The sequence below is a fragment of the Adiantum capillus-veneris genome, chromosome 4 (genome assembly GCF_014529385.1).
Source record: "Adiantum capillus-veneris isolate H3 chromosome 4, ASM1452938v2, whole genome shotgun sequence".
Taxonomy (NCBI): Eukaryota; Viridiplantae; Streptophyta; class Polypodiopsida; order Polypodiales; family Pteridaceae; genus Adiantum; species Adiantum capillus-veneris.
Window position 1 is genome coordinate 146388654 of NC_140934.1, and position 7766 is coordinate 146396419.

The following is a 7766-nucleotide window of genomic DNA, read 5'->3' on the forward strand; positions in this document are numbered from 1 at the left end:
ATAATCTATGCCTTTCTGTTGCGCATAGTCTTTTGCCACAAGCCTTGCTTTGTACCTGTCAAAAGTACCATCTTGTTTCGTTTTTACCTTAAAAACCCACTTTGTACCAATAGGCTTTTTACCTGTAGGCAAGTCCACTAGATCCCATGTATGATTCTTATGAATAGAATCAATTTCTTGCTGCATAGCATCTTTCCACTGAACACACTCTAAAGCTTGTTCAAATGAACCAGGCTCATCTGCATCACAAAGAGTGCTAAAGCAAGCCAAATCTACTTGCTCTCTACCAAAAGTAGTACGAGCACGTGTTTTTCGTGGCAACGGTGCATCCAACTTGCTATCTTGCAAAGTTTTCTAAACCCATTTAGGCAAGGTTCTTTCTTCCCTGAGAACTTCTTGCTCTTCATGCACAATTTCCTCTACATCATGAGGTGTCACATGCTGATCAAAAGATTGATCAAGATTATCAACCTGTTGTGATTCTTGATTCTCCACAAAAGAAGGAAGCAAAGCTTCAAATACATCATGTGTCTGCATATGAGGTACATCAAAAGCAACCATAGGTTGAGCAGTAGTTTCTGCAAAAATTACATCACAACTTTCAAAAATCTTGTTTGTAGCAGGATTGTAAAGTCTATAACCTTTACTTCCACTAGTGTACCCAACAAATATACATTTGATTGCCTTATCATCAAGCTTCCCACGTAACTGCTGAGGGATGTGAGCATAAGCAAGACAACCAAAAACATGAAGATAACTGACTGAAGGTTTTCTGTCATACCAAGCTTCATATGGAGTAATGGTCTTCAAGGCACGAGTAGGACACCTGTTCAAAACATGTGTTGCACAAGCAACTGCCTCCATCCATAGATTATGAGGCAAACTCTTAGCCTTGAGCATACATCTAGCCGTCTCCATTAAAGACCTGTTCTTCCTTTCTGCAACACCATTCTGTTGTGGTGTGTATGGCATAGTGCATTGGTGTTTAATGCCTTTCTTTCCCAAAAAATCCTTAAATGCACCTGACATGTATTCACCTCCTCGATCGGTACGAAGAGTCTGTACTTTGAAACCTGTTTCATTTTCAACCATGGCGACATAATGTTGAAAAACTGCAAACACATCTGACTTTGCTTTGAGTGGATACACCCAACAAAACCTGGAAAAGTCATCAATGAAGGTCACAAAATAAAGGCTGTTTCCTATAGATGGCGTCCTCATAGGACCACATACATCACTGTGTACAAGCTGCAACTTTTGTGTCGCTCTAACTGAACCATCCTACGAAAATGCAAATCTGTGCATCTTTCCAAGAACGCAACCTTCACATACATGTCTTGGTGGCATCTCCGATAAAGAAAAATCATGCACCATATTATGACGTTGTAAAGTCATCAAACTGCCATAACTAACATGCCCAAATCTAGCATGCCACAACTCAGCATCCAGCATGGCCTGAGTCTTTGTTTCTGCAATACATACCTGAATCTGCTTTTCATAACGATCTAGCACAAATAGTCCATTTTCCAGCGTACCTATAGTGATAAGAGAATAACCATTCTCTCGATATCATACAACACATTTGTCATCCTCAAAAATTACCCGAAGACCATTTTTTGCAAGAGAGGATACAGACAACAAATTATTCTTGATCCCTGGAACATATAAGACATCTGGCAAGCATAAATCTGAACCATCTGAAATGGTAATCAAAATCTTACCAACGCCTTTGATTGGATAAGAAGCATTATTTGCACATGTCACCTTCTTTCCTGCTGGAGCTGCATCCAATGAACAAAACAAATCCTTCCTTGAAGTAATATGCTTGGATGCACCACTATCAAAGTACCAAATCATTTGTGTCTTGTCAACACTGTAAGCAGAAAAATCTGAACATACTACAAAAGCATAAGAATCCTGCACAAAGTTTGCAGACTCTTCTTTAGCTGTAGAAGAATCACCAGAAGCTGAAACAACCAAACTTGACTCTTTCTTCTTTTCTTTAGCAATTCACTTTTTACACTCACTAATGTAGTGACCAGGTTTCTTGCAGTAGTGACATTTACCTTTCTTCTTGGACTTGTCGGAATCACCTTTAGACTTCTTTGAAGATTGTCACGCACTAGACTTGGAGTAATGAGCACTCTCTTTATCCTTGTTTTTGTTCTGTACAACAAGAGCATGATCCATACCATCCACCTGTAAAGACTTGTTCTTACGTGATTGATCCTCCTGCGATAGCAAAGCCACTAACTCTTCAAAATGAAGAGGCTCAGGATTAGCTCGCAAAGACAGAGTCAAAGAAGTCTGAAAAGTCAAATAAGATGGTGGTAGTGAATTGAGTGTTTTGGAAACCAAGTCCTTCTCTGGAATCACTTCATCAATGCTAAGCAATTGCTCTTTAAGATCCCTGATTTTTGTAAGATGCTCGACAATATCGTCACCTTCGTCCATCTGTATTTTGTCAAGTTGTTTCTTCAAAAACTCTATTCTGGCAGCGTTTCTTCCTCCAAACATAGCTTGCAGAGTGTTCCAAGCATCCTCAGAAGTTTTGCAAGATTTGATATGTGGTGTGATTGTCCTCTTTATGGTTAAGTCAATCACAGCCATAGCTTGTGCATCTTTAGTATCCCATCTCTTTTGCTCTGGAGTGACTTGTGAGGGTCCTGCACCAATAGCTGCACCACAACCAGGCGTGGTAGGTGCAATGCTACGTGGAAGAACTTCATCTTCAGATACATAATCCCACAATCATTTACCAACCAAAACATTTTTGGCCATAAAAGACCAAAGAGAATAGTTGGTACCATCCAATTTGTCTTCGGATGTAAACGCACCAAAAATCTCTTTCTCCGTAGATTGATCCATACTGTGGATGCACACAAGAGAGCAAAAGAACCTCCAAGAGATTCAAAAATCTCCTCTCCAATCCAAGCAAAACTCTACACAAAATCTTAGCACAAAGCTAAGACAAGCTGCTTCCCAAAAGAACTGTTTACCTGAAGAAAATCTGTCAAAAAGCACACCCTCTTTATCTAAATGCCTCCGAAAAGTAACTTCTTCTACACTGCTCAGAACAAAATTCTGAGGGCTCGAACGGCTTAGAAAGGGGGGTAAAACCCCAGGTCGCCAAATCAGAATGCTCCCGGAACGTCAAGGATGCTCCCACGAGCAAATTTTTCGAAAACTGCCTGAAAACTGCGATTGCGTGCGCGGACGCGAAAATGAAAGTAGAGGCTCTGGAAATCACCTTGCTTTGATACCAATTGTTGAAGATGATGAAACAGGAAACAGAAGGAAGACAGCAACTCAGAGTAGGAAGAAGATGGAGAAGGAGAAGACACAGAGCTTGTGTACGAGATCTCTGTAGTCTATCTCTCTGTATTAGAATAATAGAGTATAAAAACTCAGAGCTACAAAGCTTATATGAAACCCTAAGAGATAAGGTGTCCTTTCACACCGGATGTTCAGGGGGAAAAACCCAGTGGGAGAAAAGTGCCCCCGGTGAAGCGCGTATACACACTAACACTACTACATGTCTACATATTTTGGGTTCTTACTGCTCTACTTCTGGGGAAACTCTGCCAAAATTTTTCCAAGTTATGATGCTAGTTTTTTGGCGGTGAAATTTTGGCAAAATCAGAGGATAAGACGGGTGTGCCTTCTTGGGAGCTGCATGGTTGACTTTAATGGATGATCAAAATGGCCCTCAATTCACTCCTTTTTATTTAACTCAGAGAATCCAGATAAATGTTCATGTGTCCAGGAAGATTTTTTTCCAGCAGCGCATAGTCTTTATGTTCGGGCCAAGAAGATTAAGAGAGATCCTGGAATGTCCTTTGCCTATTGTAATTCCAATGATTAATTATGAAAACTCATTTGATGTTCATGTGTTTGTCCTTATCTAAAGTTGATCTCCATTGAAGTTTCTGGGAATTGAGTCAATCAAAAGTTTTGGGTTCTTGCACGTGTGTTCGAAGGGGTTCTCAAAGCATCGTAACTTGGGTAGCCATGGCTTTCTCTTATCTGGAGTTTCATGGAAGAAGTGATGAAGATGTAGAAGACTTTTTGGAAAAGATGGACGTTGCATGGATTCTTTCACCCTATGGATTCTTTACAAAGTTGCACGCCAGGGGTTCATCATGAGCCAGTGGTTTCTGTTACTCCTCAGGTTATGCCAGCAGTGGTCACTACAATAGTGCAAGATGATGGGCTAAGGCAAGACATGAGGCAAGTGGTAGATTTAATGAAGAATCTCAACCTAAACATGCTAGGTCAAGTGGGAAATAATCGAGGTCGAGGAGATTTGCAAATCAGCCAGGAGGTGAAGAAAGACCTAGGAATGGTGTTGGACAAAGCAATGGTAGGTTCTGGAGGCAGACGCCCACATGTTATAATTGCAAAGAGTTGGGCCACATCATCCCGCAATGTGATAAGCCACCAAGGATGGGTGGAGACATGTATCCATTGCCAAGACAGGTGCTAACTAGGTCAAATGATTATGGCATTGAAATTAAAGGAGAAGAAGGAACCAGTGGCCCTAACCCAAGAGGAAAAGGGAAAGACAAAAGTGATAAGTGTAGTCACCTTGGAGAAGGCATCAAAGCTAGAGGATACATTAGTGATGACTATTGGGAAGAGGACTACAGAGGACAAGGAAGGAAGAAGTGCCCCAGGTCCTAGTAAGAAGAAGGGAAAGAGCCATGAAGGCGAGGATGTCAAGGCCAAGAGGAAAAGGAGAGCTCGTTGCAAGTTTCATGTTTCAGATTTTCCACTAGGGGGTGGGCAATTAAGCTATGACTTGAAGGAGGATCTGACGAGCAGGAAAGCAGATGTTACTTTTGGGCAGCTTATAGAGATGGTTCCTAAGCTAAAGAGACAGTGGAAGAGGATGGTTAACCCAATGGACAAAGAGCTAGAGAGAGGTTCAGTGAAGGTATTGGCGATGGATGAGCTACCAGACATTTGTCCAATAGTAGATGTGTGGCATAAAAGAAAAAATCTAGGACAAGGTTATGTGGATGGCGGAGCCCAAATATGTGTCATAACACACTCATGTGTTGAGAAGATGGGTCTTACAGTAACTGGGGTGTCAGGTTTCCGGATCAGATTGGCAAACCATCAAAAAGTAAAATGTTTGGGTGTTGTAAAGAGCTTAGAGGTTGAGGCATATGATGCAAAGGTAGTGGTTGATTTTCATGTGATGCCAGCGGGGTTGGGTGCGTATCCTATTATATTGGGCAGACCAAGGTTACGTGCAGTGGGAGCTGTTCAAGATTGGCAACGTGGTACAATTAGCCTCTATGGAAAGACAGGTGCAAGAAGCTATATAATATGGACACAAGGAAACGATTGGAGGAGCTTTATGAAGTTGAGGATGAGTCTAGTGATGAAGATTATTCCACAGTGACGTATGAGGACAGTGATAGCACTACCAGCAATGATGAGGATGTTGATGTTGCATTTCTTTTGATGGTGGACAAAGAAATCCAGGAGTCTCGTTTAGTCGCATTTGAAAATGAGGTTGAAGAAGAAAGTGAAGGGCCTTATGAAGTGATTGAAGGGCTAATGCAAACCAAGGTTGAATTTTCAAAGAAGCAGGAATTGATGACACAAATGATCAGTGGAGACCTCTCAACTATGGAGAAGGAGATATATTTGCACATGCTGGCTAGTTTTCCTGATTTGTTCATTACTTCATATGAAGAGATCAGAGGGTTCAAGGGCAAAGAGATGCATATAGAGCTGAAAGAAGGTGCTAAGTCAGTGCAACAAAGGTTAAGAAGGATGGGTCAAACGCAAATGGAAGCCTTGCGGAAAGAGGTGGACAAGTTATTGAAGGCAGGGTTCATAGTTCCAGTGGAAACCACAGAATGGGTGAGTCCAGTAGTAGTCAGTCCAAAGAAGGATGGAAAGTGGAGGATTTGTGTAGATTTTAAACCCTTAAATGCAGCCACTAAGAAGAACCCATATCCTCTTCCATTCATTGATCAGATCTTGGATTCAGTTAGGCAGGTTATGAGAGGTACAGTGTGTGTGATGGTTTTTCAGGCTATTTTCAATTGAAGATTGCTCTTACAGACCGCACAAAGACAACATTTTTTACGCCATGGGGCTGCTATTGCTACACGGTATTGCCATTTGGGTTGTCAAATGGACCATCTTTCTATCAAGAGAGAGAAAATTGGGTATTGGAACCATTCATTGGTAGTTGTGTTAAAGCTTTTATGGATGACTTATTTGTCTACAGCAGTAGGGCTGAACACCATGAGAAGTTGCAGATGGTATTGGCTCGATATGATGAATGTGGAGGACAACTTAATCCAAAGAAATTTCATCTAGCACAACCAAGGGTGAAGTTATTGGGCCATATGGTGTGAGAAAATGGCATTGAGGCTGATCCAGACAAGGTTAAGTCTAATATTCTTCTTCCATCACCTACGAGTACAAAGAAATTAGCAACCTTTATACACAAAGTGAAGTACATGGCACGGTTTATTCCATTGTCTTCATAGATCCTTTATCCATTACAACAAGTGGCAAAGCATGATCCATTGCAATGGGATGACAAGTGTGAATAAGTGTTTCAAGAGATGAAAGAGGTGTTAGGGAGGTTGTCATCCATGCAGGCTCCTTATTGGGAGAAAGTGTTTTATGTAAATCCATCAGTAGGGGATGATGCCATTGAATCCATGCTATTGCAAAAGCGGAAGGGAGCCATTATATGAGGCCAGTCTATTGCGCAAGCCGAGTGAAGTTGGTAGCAGAGAGAACATTCTCGGAAGTAGAGCTAGTGATGGCCAATGTAGTATTTGCTTGTCGATGATTTCGTCATTACTTGCTACCACGACCTTTTGTTTTCTTGACAAATTATGCCTTTTTTCCACAGTTAATTAATGGAACTAACATGTCAAATGTGGTCAAGAAATGGGTAATTGAGCTGCAAGAGTTTGAGTTCTCTTTTCTAGTGGAAGACAGTACAAGGGCCACCCTGGCTGATTTGTTGACCTACAAGGAGAATCCCCTCCTTGTTAAGGAGAGGTGGTGAGAAAGGTAGTTGAAGAAGTGCCACAGATCATCAATGCACATGTGTTGTTCTTTGATGGTTCATACAGGAAGAGCCATGATGCGGTTTCACGGGGTATAGCACTTTATGATCCAGAGGGGAAGCTAGTATGTAAGAGAGGGTTCAAATTGGATGTGCATAGTAACAATGAGGCTGAATATGCAACTTCGTAAGCCGGATTACACATTTGTTTGAAGCATGGGGTTAGAAGGTTGAGCATAAAAGGTGATGCCTTGTTAGTTGTGAAGCAAGTGATGGGTGTGTGGAAGAGCAAGAACACCTCATTGCAGGAAATGTGTTTCAGAATTAAAGGCCTGTTAAAAAATTTTGAAGCATGGAGCATCAGACACATTGAACGTTCTCTAAATGGAGAGGCACATGAAGCAGTTCAAAGCATGATTGGGGAGCTATTTGTGTTGAGGACCAATTTACCTCTTTACCATGGCCGGGAAAGTTTTGCTCAAGAAGAGGAGTTTTTGCTAATAGGAATCATTCCGAAGGACATTGAAAAGTCTAAGAAGTATGGCTTTGTGCGTAGAGCATACAGGTAGAAATTGATCGGTGATGTCTTGTACATGAAAGGAGCTGATCTCCTGTTGAGACGTGTACCTTGGCGAGAGGAACTTTATAGAGTGTTGGAAGAGAATCATGAAGGCGTAGGAAAAACATGGAGAGAAGAGGAGGAACAGCTGCAACTGTG

At 41.5% G+C, this 7766-nt stretch overlaps 1 pseudogene; it reads right to left on the reverse strand.

The window, feature by feature from the left end:
- Positions 1-1853: 1853 nt before the first annotated feature.
- On the reverse strand, positions 1854-2781 carry LOC147460126 (uncharacterized; annotated as a pseudogene).
- Positions 2782-7766: the final 4985 nt, after the last annotated feature.